This window comes from Culex pipiens, chromosome 1, assembly GCF_016801865.2.
Source record: "Culex pipiens pallens isolate TS chromosome 1, TS_CPP_V2, whole genome shotgun sequence".
NCBI classification, from domain to species: Eukaryota; Metazoa; Arthropoda; class Insecta; order Diptera; family Culicidae; genus Culex; species Culex pipiens.
In genome coordinates this window covers 66,173,555-66,192,504 of record NC_068937.1, presented here as the reverse complement: position 1 = coordinate 66,192,504, position 18,950 = coordinate 66,173,555, and the positions used below count along the sequence as shown (strand labels likewise).

At 44.1% G+C, this 18,950-nt stretch overlaps 1 long non-coding RNA gene across 1 annotated transcript in view; it reads left to right on the top strand.

Moving 5' to 3' along the window:
* The first annotated feature begins 2,955 nt into the window (after positions 1-2,955).
* The window catches only part of LOC128092598 (uncharacterized), a 27,959-nt gene continuing 11,964 nt past the window's right edge, over positions 2,956-18,950 (top strand). Inside the window, exon 1 of the long non-coding RNA XR_008211917.1 lies at positions 2,956-4,650. This is a non-coding gene — a long non-coding RNA (uncharacterized LOC128092598). The remainder of the gene's footprint in view (positions 4,651-18,950) is intronic.

Below are 18,950 nucleotides of genomic sequence, written 5' to 3'. Positions count from 1 at the left end.
GGGAGAGCACCCAAACCTCTTTTTACTCCAAGGAACCTTCCACCCCAGTGTTTGAACTGACGACCTTTGTATTGCGAGTCCAACCGCCGCCAGCGATTCCACCGGAGTAGGCTTGGTTTGGTGTGTTGTTTGTACTTATGGCATGGAGACGACTCATACACCTGGAATGACTTAACGGCCTAACAACCAAGGCCGGGACCGACATTTTACTTCCTCATCCGATGGAAGGTTGGAGCAGATGGGAATCGAACCCAGAATCATCCGCTTACTAAGCGGACAGCGTAACCTTTCGGCCACGCACTGCCAAAACAACTAGGCAGATGTAAAATGAAATTTTAAACACTTTTTTCATTAAAATGTCAATACCGTGGCTTGTAATTTCAATTTTTATATTTTTTTGCTTCCCCCCCTCCCTTCGACTTTGGCCAGAGTCGACATAAACATCAGAAAAAAAAATTTGCAGCGCCCTTATTTTTTTTAATTTTTCTTTTATTTTTTTCGGATTTTTTATTCATCATTTAAAAAAAAAATAAAATATTTTTATTTGTAATTCTCTTATATCTTTTTATTTTTTTATTTATTTTTTTTTAAATAAAAAAAAAATCTTTTTTTCTTATTTTTTTTATTCGTGTTAGATTGTTCTACATTTTTTTAAATTTTTCTTTAACTTCGGGTCGGGTGCAAATTTGATTTGCTTCGATGTTTGCTACCCGCGCTGGAGATGCACTAAGATGAGTGGCGTTTGGCGATGGGCGGTTGCTGGTGGGCGTTGTGCGGCGGGCGTTGTGCGGCGGGCGGTGGTGGCATGAAACGAGATGTAACAGAACATTAGTTTTGATTTCTACACAAAAAGGTGGATTCTCTGCTTCATGTTGATGGTGAGTAACCGTTTGAAGGCGGCGATGGTAGTCGTTTTTTTTGCAGTCAGTTGTCAATGCATTGCACAACTTTTTGAAATCTCCTAGTTGTCGGGATGTGCGAGATGACTCCCTTCTCCTCAGTGCAAAGTTGTGGTGTTGCTTGGCGTCCGTTGAGATCTTGTGGTGCAGCATCATAGTTTGTAGTTCATACAATGTTTTCACCGGAAGGATCGAATCAGTACAATCCGAGTAAAGTTGAATTGTAGGAAACAGCAATGGCTTGCGTGAAATAATTTTCAGGCAGCGATTTTGAAGAACTTGTAAGTCGTGTTGATCCGTTTTACAGGCTGCACCCCAGTTTGCAACTAGGTACTGGATTCTGGAATGTACCAAAGCAAAGTACAGCATTTTCATTTGTCGGTAAGGAATGAACGACGAGATTCTCAAAAATATTCCACACAGAGAGCTGAGTTTGCTCTTGAGGGCCCTTATATGAGCAGTCCAGGACATGGTACTATCAAGAACAAGGACAAGAAAGGGATAACTGGAAACTTCTTCAACAGTCTGTCCGTTTACAATAAGTTGAGGGTGATCTGGAACTCTCCTCCTTGACGAGTGGATTATCATGTATTTGGTTTTAGCAAGGTTAAGGGATAGCACGTTCGTTCTGAAGAAGTTGTTCAGGAGGACGATGTCCGTCGAGTTTTCCCGTTGAGCTGCAGTTTGCCGATGTCATTGATGAAGAGCAAGAACAGTAACGGACCCAAGTTACTCCCTTGGGGCACTCCAACAGTTATGAGCAGGACTGTGAAGTCGGGTCATATTTCAAACGACTCCGACTCCGGCTTTCTGAGATTAGCCGACTCCGGCTCCGGCTTTCAGCTCCAACCGACTCCGATAGGATTATTTAAACACTCTCTAAGTATTAAGTTTTTCTCAAGGAAAATTAGTTGGGGGGGTTGGCCAAAAACAAAAGTCGCAGATCCGAAGATCCAGTGCTACCAGACCCGTGCCGACTTCGACGACGGAGAAGCATGCCAGCCGTGCGCCTCCGTAGCACGGTCCCTATCGCACTCACTTCCTGTGTCAGGGCCGATTTTGCGGAACCACTCTACGACGACTACGTAGTCCACACGCATCGCATCTCTGCCCTCGCAACTATCGCTATCCTCCTCCAGATGTTTCCTCAACTCGGTAAGCCTACCCTGATCGTGAACGTCAACCGAACGCAGTTCACGAGAGTCGAATTTTCTTCGAAGGGTGTTTACCACACCGCGACCAGCCGCATGGACAAGTGAAACGAGCGAAGCGTGCCCTCGAGTAAATTTCGGAGGGAAGAAGCACTATCGCAGAAACTTTGGACATCTCTCTGTCGGCGTACCGCTGCGCACCTGCATTGCCTGACTCCAAACTGCACCAGAAGGAATTCTATCGCGTTACCCTCTCGCACATCAACCAACCGCGAAGTCGCTTAAAGGCCGGACCTGCTGCTTCACCATCAACCAAACCGAAAGCGCTCCAGTTGAATGTCCTACTCGGTGAGTGGAAGCTTGCGTCGGTTCCCGAGCTACCACCATTGAGCCCGATGCATTTGACGCCGCGTCCGCCCTCTTCTCTACCTGCGATTCCAGCTGAACCAAACACGCGCGCAACCTGCACCCGATCAGGATCGCTTTTTTTACAAGAACCCGGTGTAACACCATCTCCATTCCCTGCGTCGTCGTCTTCAACGAATTCCTCGCAGCTGGCACTCTTATTCGGCGCACCGACAGCGCTTGCAAGAGCCGACCAGCTGTTTTAAGAGGGGAGATGTTGAGGACAGAACCAATGCGCGGAGTGCTCCCACCTTCCGCACGTCGCTGGCTCACGAGTGGCTGCCAGTCTGTAACTTTGTGACGCAGAGCAGCGCATCGCTGTTTTGTGTAGTCTGTCAAATATTGTTGTATTGTCAAATATTGTAATACGTCGTCCATTCCACTTCCGTCAAGTCAAGAATACACAGTTGTTTTATACTTGTTACTAATAATTGCATTTAATTTAGTAACGTGTGAGCTAATTCCGTGTGCCCATCGTGGGCCTTCACGCGACCTTACGTCCCGCGCACCGGATACGACAAAATGAATGATTTTTCAAGAAAAATAATATTTTTCTGACTGAATAAAAAAAATTCAAACATGTTCAAACTATTATTCCTGATGTCGGTCTTCCCTTGATATTAAAAAAAAATCACACATAAGGTATTGGGGTCCTTTTCGACCCCAAACTTTAAAAAATCGGCAAAAATCTAGTTTTTGACTGATTCCGGTTCTTTAAGTCACAAATGAAAGCATAGAACGTCCCCTTTCCGAAACCGACCTGGAAAACCGGATTTGGCCACTAAGGCCACCGGGAATCAGCTACAACCGAAAAAAGACCTTTTTGAGACCTCAACTTTGACGACCTATATCTCCGGAAAATTTCAACCAATCATGATGCTCCGGGTTACATTCGACAGGTACTTTGACCACAAATATTAATATCAGGGCCAGGTGACCTAATGGTTCCGGAAATCCGGAACATCCGGAAAGTTCCTGTTTTATTGTTTTTCACGTATATGTAATACATCCTGTCCAATCTGGAACCGGTTACGGTGGTCCCTTGGGGACACTTCCGGAATATGAGAAAAACCCTATCATCCGACATATTAAACTTCATGAAATTGAAGGATATGTCAATCTACGGTCATTCCGTTGTTCGCTGGCCCATTCTGGCTAAACTAGAAGCGGTTACCGGTAGCCCCTTGGAGGATGATGATGGCCCTCCACTAACCCCCGCCCATGGGATTACATGAAGTTTATTTATCTTGTTAGATATTTTTGTAATTTAACTGTGTTTTTGATTCATTATTTATGTATTCTTTTTCTTGTTTTAAACCATGCGCGTCCATCAAAAAACCTTTATTTCTTTAACATTGCATTGAACAGGGACCATCTGGGTATTGACATTATTTCCCCCCGCCCCATCTCACACACATATGAGTCCATTCAAGGGTTTTACCGCGCCCAGAGTCGCGTTGCTTTTGATCGATTTGTCATATGAGGCCCAGAGACGTTTGTTTTCGTGTACCCAAAGAGACTTGTACCGTTATACGGATGCCGACTGTCATAACGTGCCTCCTTCACAGCAACCCTCTAGGGATTTAACAACTTCACAAATTAACATTATTCTTAACGAAACACAAACAATGCCGTTTAAACACATTAAAACTGTCCTCATTTTTTACTTCACTTGGCAAATTGTTGTATAATTTTATGCCCTTATAATATAAAGAGTTCTGTGAAGATGCAAGTGAAAACGAAGCAGCTCTTATTTCATCTGCAAACCGAGTTCTATGTGAATGTATGTCTCGTCCCCTTTATATCCTTTCATTAAAATACTCTGGAGCTTGGCCTTTTGCAATTTTGTGCACCAACATTAATGTCAAAAACGTTACTCTTTGTCTCACTGATAGCCACTGCAGTGTATCCAGCATAACTCGCCTAGGTGTCCTTCTGTTGCACTTGAGAATTAATCTCATCACTTTGTTTTGTAGTTTTTGCAGTCTATTCATTTGTTGTTCATTTGCCAGATACAAAATTGAGGGACAAAAATCGAAGTGGGGAGATATCAACGCTTTGTACAAAAATATTAAGCTCCACTGTGACAATTCCTTCGACAATCTACACAAAACACCAAACTTCTTCGCAATTTTCTTCACTATATGGTCAATATGCTGCTTAAAACTCAGTTTATCATCTATCAAAACGCCAAGGTATTTGATTTCCGTGACTCGTTCTACAACTTCTCCAGAAATGTTCACATCATTCCAATGATCATTCACTGCTTTGTTGGCTATTATCATGCACTTTGTTTTCGAGATGTTTAGTTTTAGTTTCTTATGTTTAAGCCAGTTGGACGGATTACACAGATCACAGTTGAGTTTTTGAATAGCAGCAAAAGCATTGTCGGAAGAAATAAATATCACAGTATCGTCAGCAAAAAGGTTTATACCGTAAACTGGGGTCAATCGGGACACATGGGGCGAATTGGGACAGCAGTTTTAACCATGTTAGAGCACAATATTTTGATTTTTCTGGTTGGTTTCGGTTAGAACAGACTCTGGCCAACAATATGTGTACATCCATTTCCAAATTTAAAAGCTTTTGGTGCTCTAAAAACTGCTGTCCCTATTCAGACTGTAGTCCCGATTCACCCCAGATTACGGTATCACAGTATTTGAGCACTCTTTTCAGGTCATTGATGTACAGAATGAACAGGATCGGCCCTAGTACACTGCCTTGTGGGACACCAAATTTGGTTTCTAGCGGACTAGATATCACAGAGTTGAATTTCGTTTTTCGACTTCTAGTTTCCAGGTACGACGAGAACCATTCAAGTGCTTTTTCCTTCAAACCGTACTTGGCGAGGACTTTTACGAGCTTTTCCCGAGATATTGTTTCAAACGCACGTTTTAGGTCGAGAAACACTTGGGGACACTACCGGAATATGAGAGAAACCCTATCATCCGAAAAATCGAAATTCATGAAATTGAAATGTATGTCAATTTATGGTCATGCCGTTGTTCGCTGACCCTATCTGGAACTGGTTCCTGGTGGCCCTTTGGGGACTCTTCCGGAATATGAGATAAACCCTATCATCCGACATATCAATCTTCATGAAATTGAAAGATATGTCAATATCTTTTCCCAAACTTTCACTCAATGATCGTCGAGGATGCGTGCGAGGCGGACTACAGCCGGACGTCAGAGCGGCGTCGGGACCGAACGGCCGAAGCCGAAACAAGGAAAAAGCCGCACTGTTCAACCACAGCGTAGCCGAGGAATGTACAGAGCGGCGAGAGCAGAAGGCACAAAAGCTGTGCAGGGTGTGCCAGAGCATGGATTACCGACTGTGGACATGCGAGGACTTCAAGTGCCATCGTCCGACACCGTCTTGGCTATCAACACACGCGCGAAGGAGAAGCAAGCAAAAACAATGTGCGTGTGTGACACCCAGCCACAACAAATCACGCTGGGCAAGTCACCATTGTGAATTTTATTTGTGAAGAAAACGTTTCTCCGAGTTTAGGATTTATTCGAGTAAATTAGAGAAAGTTTTACGTAGTTGAATTTATTGAAAATCACTAGCCGCGATCACCTGTAAGTAGAAAATAAGAAAAATTAGCAGTTGTGAGATGAAAAACTTATACGAAATACTTACCATAGAGTTCACCTGAGAATCCGAGAAGGACCGTGCCGTGGAGTAAAACAGTGTTTCTGCTGCAGAACCTGTAAATAAAAGGGAGAAAAAAGTAAAATTGTTTATCTAAAATTAGAACCACTTACCTGCAGTTTTGCATCTGAATTTGCGCTACCATTCGCCCGTCACTTGGTACAGCCTTGTATTAAAACGATCAAGCGTGAGTTTTTACCTACATTATAAGAATACAAACGTTAATAAAGAAACGAAGGAACGAAGGTCAGGAAGAGGAAGGGGAAGTTGTGAAGGGAAGGAAGACCGATTAAGTAAGTTAGAACAATTAACCTGTAAACAAAAACCTAAAATAAGAATACTTACTTCTAGTTTTGAAGCTGTCACGATACGACTGCTGGACAAAAATTTGGTTCTTTAATAATCACCCGAACAATAGGGTTTATCTCATATTCCGGAAGTGTCCCTAAAGGGCTACCGGTATTCGGTTCCAGATTAGCCAGGATGGGTCAGCAAACAACGGCTTGACCGTAGATTGACATATCTTTCAATTTCATGAAGTTTTATATGTTGGATGATAAGGTTTCTCCACGGGGCAGGACAGTAAAAAAAACAGGACAAACTAGAGTTACTCCGGGAGCAAACGGGAGGAATCGAGAGAAATTGGGAGAAATAAGAGAAATCATGCCATTCTCGTTAGAAATGTCACTTTTGACATCGATGACGTTTCTCTCCGAGTGTTATTTTTTCAATCTGGCACGACGACAAAAAATGTTTGGCTCAAAATGCGGTTCGTTTGTATAAAGGTTGATAAAACTGGACTTTTTTACCCCCAGAGACGTCCCGGAAGAACCTGCAGCAGTAAATTAACCCGCGTGGGTGCCAAGATTTCCAAGAAAACCATGCCTACGGTTCCACCCGGCAGCAAAAACGAGAGTAGTGTGTTGGACTTTGTACAATAAATTGTCCGGCATCGGCTGCTGACCATCAGCCCTGCGGTGGGCCGTCCTGGCCCGTTCCAACGTCAAACCCTTGGCACAGGTTCTGCGGGATTGTCCCTGTTGTCCACCCCAATGTTCCTTTGTTGGTCCTCAGCAGGATCGGTCCCGTCGATCTCTCCGAATTGTTTGAATTGTTAAACCTGGCCGCCGTTATCTCCTGGACCTTCAACATTGACACAAACTTTGGCTTGAAGCTGGTCCGCTGCAGATACCGTATAACCGGCGTGAATGCGGGAGACTCCAGCGCAAACGTTACCAACAAGTGCGCCCAAAGCGGAATACAACCTCGTTAGTTGGTTCAAACCCCCTAAATTCTTGTCGATCGAAACCTCCGTGAACCAGTTCGGCTGCTTGATGCTCAACTGGCAGATTCCCAAAAAAATCATGCCTACGGGACCTCCGAAATGTGTTAGCGGGTATTGATGAAGAAGACAGTTGGGAAGGCCAACGTGCCCTTTTATTTTAGTGTTCGGCACGGTTCCTGGAATGTTCGTCGGGCTGGCCCGGAAGCAAGCGTTATGCATCCTGTTCATCGACGTAATCGATGCCGAGCTTTGGTGGACAATCCAAGCATGAAACATGCTCAATCATCTGCTGGTATAGATGGACGGGTTTAACACGACCACAGACGTGGTTCTGGCAGCAACTGACTGGGTGGACAATTTTGAGAAGGCACTGCTACGTCCCGGCCGTTTCAATAAATACGGATCAGCATCGTGACCTAGTTGGCACGCGGTCATCAAAAAAGTTCTATCCAAACAGACTGCATCCTGTGCATGCGTTGCGTAATGAGAACGGACATGCACTGCTGTTGGCAACGGAGGTTGGCTCGTTGCTAACTGTCGAGAAGTCCAACCGGAAATGGACCCTGACGATCATTAAACGAACACATTTCCACCGTTACTTCCTCCCGACCTGACGACGAGGAACAAGTGCCCCCAGATAAGCCGTTTGTTTGGGAATTTCGAGCGGTCAATATCGCACAGTTCCGCATCCTGGGTTAACAGCTGAAAAACGCGGGCTGCGGTCGCATTCGGGGTCGGACAATCCTGCCGGTCAACCAACCTGCCGAGGGAGACAATTTTTTGCACAAAACCGTCACAAAATTCTTTACTACCCGAGCAAACGGAAATAACTTGGGAATAACATTTTTTGATATTTGAAAATACTAGGCCAATTACATTTTATGTTATTTATAACAAGATTTGTTATTCGTCGTTATGGTTTTTTTTGTTATTGGATTGTTATTGTAATAACAGACTAATAACATTTTTAGTTATTCTTCGAACAAATCTTTGTTATTATTTTTTGTTATTTTAACAACTAATCCGATCATCCCAATAACAGTTGGAGTTATTCTTCCATAACAAAAAATGTTATTCCAAAGTTGTTTTGACTTTCAACCAATATCAGACCAATAACAAATTTTGTTATGATAACATAACCTGTTATTAAACCCTTATGCAAAAATGGATTTTTCAGGAAGATTCCATAACACTTTCTGTTATTTTAACAGAATTTGTTATTGAAATGGCATGAATTTTGTTATTACCGTCTGTCCGGGATAAGCGAATTCCACAAGGTAGTTTACCTTGGCGCATACTCCATGCGGACACCTGGTTACTTTTTTGGCCGAAATGGACCGCTAAAGACCCACAGGAACAAGGACATCGCATTTTTTTTTCTAAAATCAGAAAAGTTTTCCATGCGAAACAACCCGATCCAAATTGTAAATAAACAAAACGTCAATTTCTTGTTTCGCTCTTCTCTCATTTTTGCTCTTTTTCTCAAAGGAACCGGGAAGAAACGGGAGCAATCGGGAGAAATGTAGAGCAACCGAGATAAACTGTCAAAAACAAAATTTCAGAGCAAACGGGAGCAAAGTAGAGGTAAAGGGAGAAACTTGGAGTAATTAGAGCTACTCCCACCGGTAACCGGTTCCAGATTGACCAGAATGGGTCAACGGACAATAGCATGACCATAAATTGACATATATTTAAGTTCCATGAAGTTTGATATGTCGGATTATTGGGTTTATCTCATATTTCGAGAGTGTCCCCAAGGGGCCACCGGTAACCGGTTCCAGATTGGCCAGGATGGATCAGCGAACAATGGAATGACCGTAGCTTGACATATATTTCAATTTCATAAAGTTTGATATGTCGGAAGATAGGGATTCTCTTATATTCCGGAAGTGTCCCCAAGGGGCTACCGGTAACCGGTTCCAGATTAGCCAGGATGGGTCAGCAAACAACGGCATGACCATATATTCCAATTTCATGAAGTTTGATACACTCAAACCCCGGTGGTTTGACACCAACTGTTGTCAAACGAACGGGGTCACTTTTTAGTTTGACACCCCTTTTACACGGAGTTCACACACACTACCAAACGTTTGTTTTGATAGTGTGCGTGAGCGTCGTGTAAAAAGTGACAGTTCGTCACTTTTTAGTTTGACTTTGACCAACCAACGGGGTACAAACTAAAATAGTGTCAAACGAAAAAGTGACCAACCACCGGGAGTTGAGTGTATGTCGGATGATAGGGTTTCTCTCATGTTCCGGAAGTGTTCCCAAAGGGCCACGGGTAACCGGTTCCAGATTGGCCAGTATGGATCAGCGAACAATGGCATTACCAAAGAAGGACATATATTTCAATTTCATTAAGTTTGATATGCAACATGACGGGTTTTCAACAAAAAAAAAATCAAGTTGGCCGTTCATCGGGTACCCGGGAACCGGTTCCAGGTTACCCTGAAGTGGCCACTAATACTCCAAAGTGGTTCTGGCAATCGTTTATTGTGTTTTAAGTAAGTTTTATGGATCAATTTCAACAATCATGAGAGTACTGGTATCACATTTACGTAAAAAACAGTAAAACATGAACTTTTCGGATGTTCCGGATTTCCGGAACACGTAGGTCACCTGGCCCTGATATTAACCCTCTACTGCCCAAATTTTTTTTTCAAAAATATTTATTTTTCCCGTGTTTAGGAGGTCATTTTGAGCAACTTTTGCTCTACGAAAAACTTTACTTCTCTTGTTTTATGTTTTTCTTGTTTCATTTTTAGTATTTTAATTTGCATTTATCTTGTTTAGTTTATGTTTGTTTTTGGTAGTATTTGGCCTACTCTACCACCTAATATAATTACATTTCGCCTATCTAATTTTTTCATGTTTTTACAGTCACTTTTTCAATTTTTTGCATGTTATTCACATTTTCTGCTATAGAATCGCACCATCATCATTTAAATTGCAAAAAAATGCGTAGAGGCATAGTCTGGGACACTACAAAAATTACTGCATACTTCTTTTTACTGAAAATATAGGAAATGTTAGGGAAAAACACACCCAAAGATGACCCCCAAAAAATGACATTTTAAAAAACATTGGCAAAGTTACATAAAACAATCTTAATTTCCAACACTGAATTTTTCTAAAATTTTAATAGTTCTTCTTTCCAATGCTTTTTAAAGATCAAAAATCGGTTAGACAATTGTTTTTTGGCGATTTTTTAGATCGAAGCCCGTCTAAAGGCGGGGTTAGGTTGTAGAGGGTTAATATTTGTGGTCAAATTACAGGTAAATACCTGTCGAATGCATCCCGGAGCATCCTGATTGGTTGAAATTTGCCGGAGATACAGGTCATCAAAGTTTTGGTCTCAAAAAGGTCTTTTTTTAGATGTAGCCGATTCACGGTGGCCACATTGACCAAATCCGGTTTTCAAGGTCGGTTTCAGAAAGGGGACGTTCTATGCTTTCATTTGTGGCGAAAAGAACCGAAATCGGTCAAAAACTGGATTTTTGACGCAGGGCTGCGGAGTCGGGTCAAGTTTCAAACGACTCCCACTCCGACTCCGTCTTTTTGAGATAAGCCGACTCCGACTCCGGCTCCGGCTTTCAGCTCCAACCGACTCCGACTCCAACTCCGGCCTAACAACTCTAGCCGACTCCGACTCCGACTCCAGCTTTCAATTAATTGTTGGCTCCGACTCCGACTCCACATATTTCTAAATATTTCAAAAGTTAGTTAACTATTATTTTGAAAACCATGATAAATAGAATTATTTATATACTCTCTAAGTGTCATGTTTTTCTCAAGGAAAGATAGTTCGAATCAAAAAAGGGAAAAAAGTTTCTAGGATATAAGTTTTATACGTTATTGAAACAAAATTCAAAAAATATCTCCAGATTTTATTATCGATGCCAATGCATAAAAAATTTCGATGGTTTTGTTCGAACGCGAATCAGTTCAATACGGAGCGTCGGATCGAGGTGCTTTTTGTTGCGTTGAGTTCGAATAAGCCCAAGTAAGGTTTATACGCTAACTAATTGACACTTTGGCCACTCAGGAACCGATTCCGGTAAATCTGCAGATTGTATGGGAAAAGTTACGTAATGTATACTTACAAATTTTCTTCGTGGAATGGACGCTTAAGGGGTCCTTTTGAAATATACCTGACCTTGAAAATATGTTACCTAGGATTTTTTCAATTTACTTTTAATTTTAAAATTTTCTATATATTTAAAAAGAGGCGCGCAATAAATTTTTAATCTTCACCTTAAACGAAGCTTCATGAACGATCGTGCGCCTCCATCAAAGTATATGCAAAACTTAAAAAACAAAAAACTAAAATCCACCAGTAAAATATTTTCAAGGTCACTGTTATTTCAAAAGAAGCTACCTTTCCAAGAAGATTTTTTTTAGGTGCATTGATTTGCAATGATTATCACCTTCCACCTTGACGTGGGCGTGGGACATATACATTATGAGAAAATTCTTAACGGTTGAATAACATTTGATAGATAAATTAAAATTTTATCATTTTTGTCATACATTTTTATTGGTTCTTTTTCGGTAATTAAATTTTGAGATTTGTTCAATGATAATTTGCAACAATACCAAAATAGTTTGCCGAAGGATAAATAGTTTCAATTTTTCTAGAGAAATAGTAAACATTAAGATAATCGGTTTATTTACCATATTCAATTATTATTTCAAAATCAGTTGCAACTTTGTATGATATTTTTTGTCAGTTTCAAATATTTTTAATGGGACACTTTGATTTTTTTGTATTAAGTTACAAATAGTGATTATTATCGAAGTAAGCCTCGCGTGTGTGAGGATCGAAAAAAAAAAATTCGCTGTCAATTTCCTCCTACAATTTCGTTTCAAAAAGTGCGAAAAATTGCCGTTATTTCTTCCGATATCCAGTGGAGAAGATGGTGGTTGCGGAAAAGGCGTCCTGACGGTGGTTTCCAGCGTGACTTTATAGCAAGTCTGTTTACATCGTGTCAATTTAGCTAACACTTTTGAAGAACTTTTTCGTGTTTTAAACCGATCATTTTCACCCGCGACGTGATTATCGTGATTATCGCGTTCTAGTCCGTCTCGGCGAAGTGAAGTTTTTTTTTACTATTAGTGACAATTAAGTTAATTTAGTTAAGTTTATTTTGGAGAAATTTCTGCTGTTGTTACCTTCTGTCCTGCTCGTCACCTATCGCTTGGCTGCTCTATCATCTGGCTGCCAGCCTTGGGCTCGGCGATACAGACAAAACATGACGCGTCCGCAGCTTTGCGTGGCCGATGTCTGCAGTAACCCTGGCGTGAGGCAAAACAACAAACTCATTCAGTGCTACGGCGGTTGCGACAAAAGCTTCCACTGGAAGTGTATTGGACTCACAGCTGCCGGCTCTTCAGCGCTGAAAGACAACCCAGGAATGTTTTGGTTCTGTGAAAATTGCAAGAACAACTCTCTGTTTCGACTTCACCGCAAGGTGGGATATATTTATGAAACAGTTGAGGCCACCCGCATTCTCCTGAGACGTGTGGAAACCAACCTCGAGTCGAAAATCGAAACTTGCTACAACATAATTGGAAACCTCTCCAAGCTGAACCAGCTATCGTTCGCTACTCTGGAAGCCTGCCATGGTGACTTACACAACACTGCTGCCCTGGATCTCTCTATTCGTTCGGTTGGCGATAAGGCCGTCGAATCAGCTGCTGACGCAAATGGGAAACGCAAACTCAGCGAGGGCAGCGTTGATGTTGACGCCGAAGTTGCTGCCGGTGACGACGTTGCTGTTCAAGAATGCCCTTCGAAGCGTAAAAGGAACAGCCCTTCTCCTGCCGCTGAAGATCTTGCCGACCTTCCCACTCCTACCTTCGCTTCTGTAGTTGCTGGTGTAACCTCACCTACTGAGCTTCCTGAACAGCCTGCCCAGAGCGCTGTACCTCCGCTCGCTGCTCCCCCCGTTCAACCTGAACCTGGACTACCTGTTCAAGCTACCGACCCTGTGGTTGAAGAACCCTCAGTTTCCACGGGTAATTACACAACAAGTATATGTCCAGCCGAAGCAGGACGTGATACTGCACCACAAATAAGTTATCCCGAATTTCACCAGTACTACGTTCAATTCGACGACAACGGCAAAGTGATTCGTCGATCATACGACCCACCGACCCAAACGACCTCCACCACTCCGAATTCACCTACCATCGAGCTCGCTATGGATGTTTCGACAAGCCCTGTGAGCAATCTCCAGACCAGCGCCGAGCATCCACTGGAAGCTGAATCTGTTCTGCCCGCTGCTTCCGCTGATGGTGGAATCTCATCCTGCGCACCTTTGCCTGCAGCTCAACATTTTGTCACAGGTAATTGCACAAATTGTATATGTCCAGCCGAAGCTGGACAAGATACCGCACTGCCTCAAGGAAATTCCGCACCTCCCACAGCCTCGAACACACCTTCATCTCTCGAGGCCGACGCTAGCCATTTGTCTGGTGAGACACCAAACTCCTTCGGACAACCAACGTCTAAACGAGCCAGGCATTCCGCATCTTCAACCTTCCGATCAGCAAACTACTCGACGCAACCCGGTGCTTTCGGGATCCGCTGTTCATCCAGCGCCGCACCTGTCACCACCCTACCTGGATTACCGACGCCGAACCTAGTCGCGCCTTCCACATCTTTAACCTTCCGTGCAGGTAATGCTCGTTCGGGTATATGTCCGGCCGAAGCCGCAGGTGCTGCCGCCCCCTCATTCGGTTTCCAAAACGTTCCAGCAAACTATTCGACGCAACCCGGTGCTTTCGGGACCCGCTGCTCATCCAGCGCCGCACCTGTCACCACCCTACCTGGATTACCGACGCCGAACCTAGTCGCGCCTTCCACATCTTTAACCTTCCGTGCAGGTAATGCTCGTTCGGGTATATGTCCAGCCGAAGCCGCAGGTGCTGCCGCCCCCTCATTCGGTTTCCAAAATGTTCCAGCAAACTATTCGACGCAACTCGGTGCTTTCGGGACCCGCTGCTCATCCAGCGCCGCAACTGTCACCACCCTACCTGGATTACCGACGCCGAACCTAGTCGCGCCTTCCACATCTTTAACCTTCCGTGCAGGTAATGCTCGTTCGGGTATATGTCCGGCCGAAGCCGCAGGTGCTGCCGCCCCCTCATTCGGTTTCCAAACCATTCCAGCAAATTATTCGACGCAACCCGGTGCTTTCGGGACCCGCTGCTCATCCAGCGCCGCAATTGTCACCACCCTACCTGGATTACCGACGCCGAACCTAGTCGCGCCCTCCACATCTTTAACCTTCCGTGCAGGTAATGCTCGTTCGGGTATATGTCCGGCCGAAGCCGCAGGTGCTGCCGTCCCCTCATTCGGTTTCCAAACCGTTCCAGCAAACTATTCGACGCAACCCGGTGCTTTCGGGACCCGCTGCTCATCCAGCGCCGCAATTGTCACCACCCTACCTGGATTACCGACGCCGAACCTAGTCGCGCCCTCCGCATCTTTAACCTTCCGTGCAGGTAATGCTCGTTCGGGTATATGTCCGGCCGAAGCCGCAGGTGCTGCCGCCCCCTCATTCGGATTCCCAACCGTTCCAGCAAACTATTCGACGCAACCCGGTGCTTTCGGGACCCGCTGCTCATCCAGCGCCGCAATTGTCACCACCCTACCTGGATTACCGACGCCGAACCTAGTCGCGCCTTCCGCATCTTTAACCTTCCGTACAGGTAATGCTCGTTCGGGTATATGTCCGGCCGAAGCCGCAGGTGCTGCCGCCCCCTCATTCGGATTTCCAACCGTTCCAGTTTTTCGTTTCGGATCAACTACCAACCGGCAATCCAGCTCCCGATCAGCGTCTGGACAACCACAAGCTTACAATGCCTTCCAAACATCACAATCAACATTGGCTGGGTTCCATCTTCCTGTAGCCAACAGAAGTACGGCATTCTCGCTTGCTGCCAACACTACAGTGCAACCACTCAACAACAATCCACAATCTGTGCAACAACAAAAAGCTGCTCGTCCCCGGAACCGGAAGCAGCTACAGCCCCACGTACAGCCCTTCCTACAACCACCAATAGCTCAACACAATTTGGCTCCTCCTCTTCAGCAAACTGCCCCGGCTTTTACCTGCAAGCATTTATATGTTAAACCGTTTGACCCCGCAACAACGGCCGAGCAAATCGCTAATTACATCCAAAGCCGTACCGGCTGCAGCGATGATAACTTCAACTGTCAACGACTGACTTCTGAGTCTCGTTCAGACTCTCGACCACTAACATTCGTGTCGTTCAAAGTTACCGTACCCGATGTGGTAGCTTTTACCAATGTTATTACCAACTCAGCATTCTGGCCCGACTTTGTTAGCGTCGATTCGTTCACTTCAAGGCGTCGTTCATAGCAATCAAAGCCCTGCTCAGCTCCCGCTTCCGTAACATCTAATACCAGACGACACATTCTTTCTGTTTACTACCAAAATCTTGGCGGCATGAATAGTTCCTTAGCTGAATACAAGCTCGCGTGCTCCGCTGCTTCTTATGACCTTTATGCCTTTACCGAAACTTGGTTACAGTCCCATACCCTATCCAGCCAGCTATTTGATGACACTTATGAAGTTTACCGGAAGGATAGGTCAAGTTCTACTAGTTCGAAATCCAGTGGGGGCGGTGTTCTTCTTGCTGTACGCAAAGAACTTAAACCACGTGAAATGAAGGTCCCAGACACTTCCGAAGTCGAACTCGTCTGGGTAATTCTCCCTTTGACTGAAAAATCCGTTCACATTTGCGTCGTTTATCTTCCACCGGACCGTGTCAACGATTCTGAGCTTGTCGAGCGTTATACCCAGTCCCTCTTGTGGATCGTCTCAAAATTGAAAGCTAATGACAGTATCTGCGTCCTGGGAGACTTTAATCTCAGCTGCCTCAAATGGACTTCCGACAAAGATGGTTCCCTTTTCGTCGACGTTAGCAGGTCTACCGTTAGCACAGTGACAGCGCGCTTTTTGGATGACCACCATCTGGCAAATCTTGCTCAAATTAGTGAAATCACAAACGAAAACAACGCTTTGCTTGATCTTTGTTTTGTCAGCAACGATGTTACGGAATATTACCGAGTTTCCCGCGCGCCTGCACCTCTGGTAAAAGATGTCCGGCATCATCCTCCGTTGCACCTGAGTATTTCCGATAGCGCTCCCTGTAAGTTCGCCGATAGTAAGACTGCTGTATACTACAACTTCAAAAAAGCTGACTACATTGGAATGAACAACTTCCTGAACAACATGAATTGGGAGGAACTGCTTGCATCACGGAATGTCCATTCTGCTGCTGAGGTTTTTTCTCACGTTCTATTGTACGCAATTGACCAGTTCGTTCCCAAGAAGTGTCGGAAACCTCCTGTCACTCCGGAATGGTCCACTCCTGCTCTCAAACGACTAAAATCTTCCAAACGTTCGGCGTTGAAATGCTTCTCGAAGAGCCATTCTAGCTTCTACCGTCTCCAGGTCAACAACATCAACAATCGGTACAAGCACCTTAACAAGAAATTGTTTCTCGCGCATCAGATTAGAGTTCAAAAACACCTGAAGAAAAATCCTAAAGGGTTTTGGAACTACGTGAAAAAACAGCGGAGTGAGTCCGGCCTTCCAAATTCCATGGTTCGCGACGGCGTCGATGCAACAAATACGAGAGAAATTTGTGATGCGTTCCTTGCCCAATTCTCTAGCGTGTTCACATATAACAATCTTTCTGAACAAGTAATATCCAACGCTGCGGCTCGAGTTCCTGAATCGCTACCCATCCCTTCGAACGTCGTCATCTCGCACGAAGACTTCAGAACTGCAAGTGCCAAGCTAAAATGCTCCCACTCCGCCGGACCTGATTGTATCCCCTCGGTTGTCTTGAAAAGTTGTTCTAACAGCATCTGCCTTCCTCTAACAAAAATTTATAACATGTCTCTTAGCTCCGGGGTGTTTCCTGACCGATGGAAGGAGTCATTTGTTTTTCCGGTATTCAAAAAAGGCTGTAAACGAGACATTTGCAACTACCGCGGAATTGCAGCCCTCTGTGCCATGTCTAAACTTTTCGAGGTTATCGTGCTTAACTTTTTTCTGCATAACTATTCTTCGGGCATTGCGTACGACCAGCACGGATTTCTCCCCAAACGGTCAACTAACACAAACCTTGTGTCTTATGTTTCCACAATACAACGAGCAATCCAAAGTGGGTACCAGGTCGATGCAGTCTACACCGACCTCTCTGCAGCTTTCGACAAGATCGATCATCGAATCGCAATCGCAAAACTTCGTCGTATTGGCTTACACGGGACTTTTCTTGACTGGGTTTACTCCTACCTAACCGGAAGATCGATGCAGGTAAAAATCGCGGATTGCCTTTCATCACCATTCCTTGTGACATCCGGGGTACCTCAGGGCAGCCACTTAGGTCCATTTATATTCCTGCTCTATATCAACGATGTCAACTATCAACTTCGGTGCTCGAAACTTTCTTATGCTGACGATTTCAAACTGTTCACTATCATCAAGAAACCCTCAGACTGTCGCTTCCTTCAACAGCAAATCAATGTTTTCTCCGATTGGTGTCAGCTGAACCAAATGGTGTTAAACCCCACTAAATGTTCAGTTATCACGTTTTCACGGAAGAGGTCGCCGGTCTGCTTCGACTACACACTATTTGAAAACTCGTTAAAACGTGATCGTTGTGTCAAAGATTTGGGTGTCATGCTTGACGCAGAACTTTCATTTAAGGATCATGTGGCTTACATGACTTCTAAGGCATCCAAACTGCTCGGTATGATCTTCAGAATGACTAAGTACTTCCGAGATATTCATTGTATAAAAACTTTATATTGTTCACTAGTCAGATCCACCTTGGAATACGGTTCTATCGTCTGGGCGCCATTTTATGCAAACGAGATAAATCGAATTGAAGCTGTCCAACGCAAATTCACTCGATTCGCATTGCGGTACTCTCCCAATCAATCTTTGGATTATGCCAGTCGATGTGATTACCTTCATCTTGATTTTTTGTCTGTCAGGAGAGATTTAGCGAAAACCGTGTTTGTTTCTGATATGTTGAGATCCAACATTGATTGTCCTTACTTGGTCGGACAACTCAACATCAACATTCGCCGGCGAACACTTCGCTCGTTTGCTTTTCTGACCCTACCCTTTGCTCGCACCAATTACGCCTTCAATGAACCATTCTCCAGCATGTGCAGAGTCTTCAATCGGTGCTACTCGTCCTTCGATTTTAATTTGTCTCGTCCTGTTCAAAAACTTAAATTCTTGACGTTTCTCCGAGAAGAAAATCCCCCACCCCTTAACCCTCTAGTTTAGGTTTACAATTGTAGCTTATTTATTTATTTATTTATTTATTTATTTATATTGTATGTAATTTTCGTTAGCCCAATAAGTTAGTTTAAGTAATTATGTAAAAAGCCTTTTTGTCATTTGGACTGTAAATCTGTTGACAATAAAAAAAGAGGTTTTGTGCCTATTTGAGAAGGACCCATCGGTAGGCGATCCACTCAAACGGGCTTTTCCCTCCAA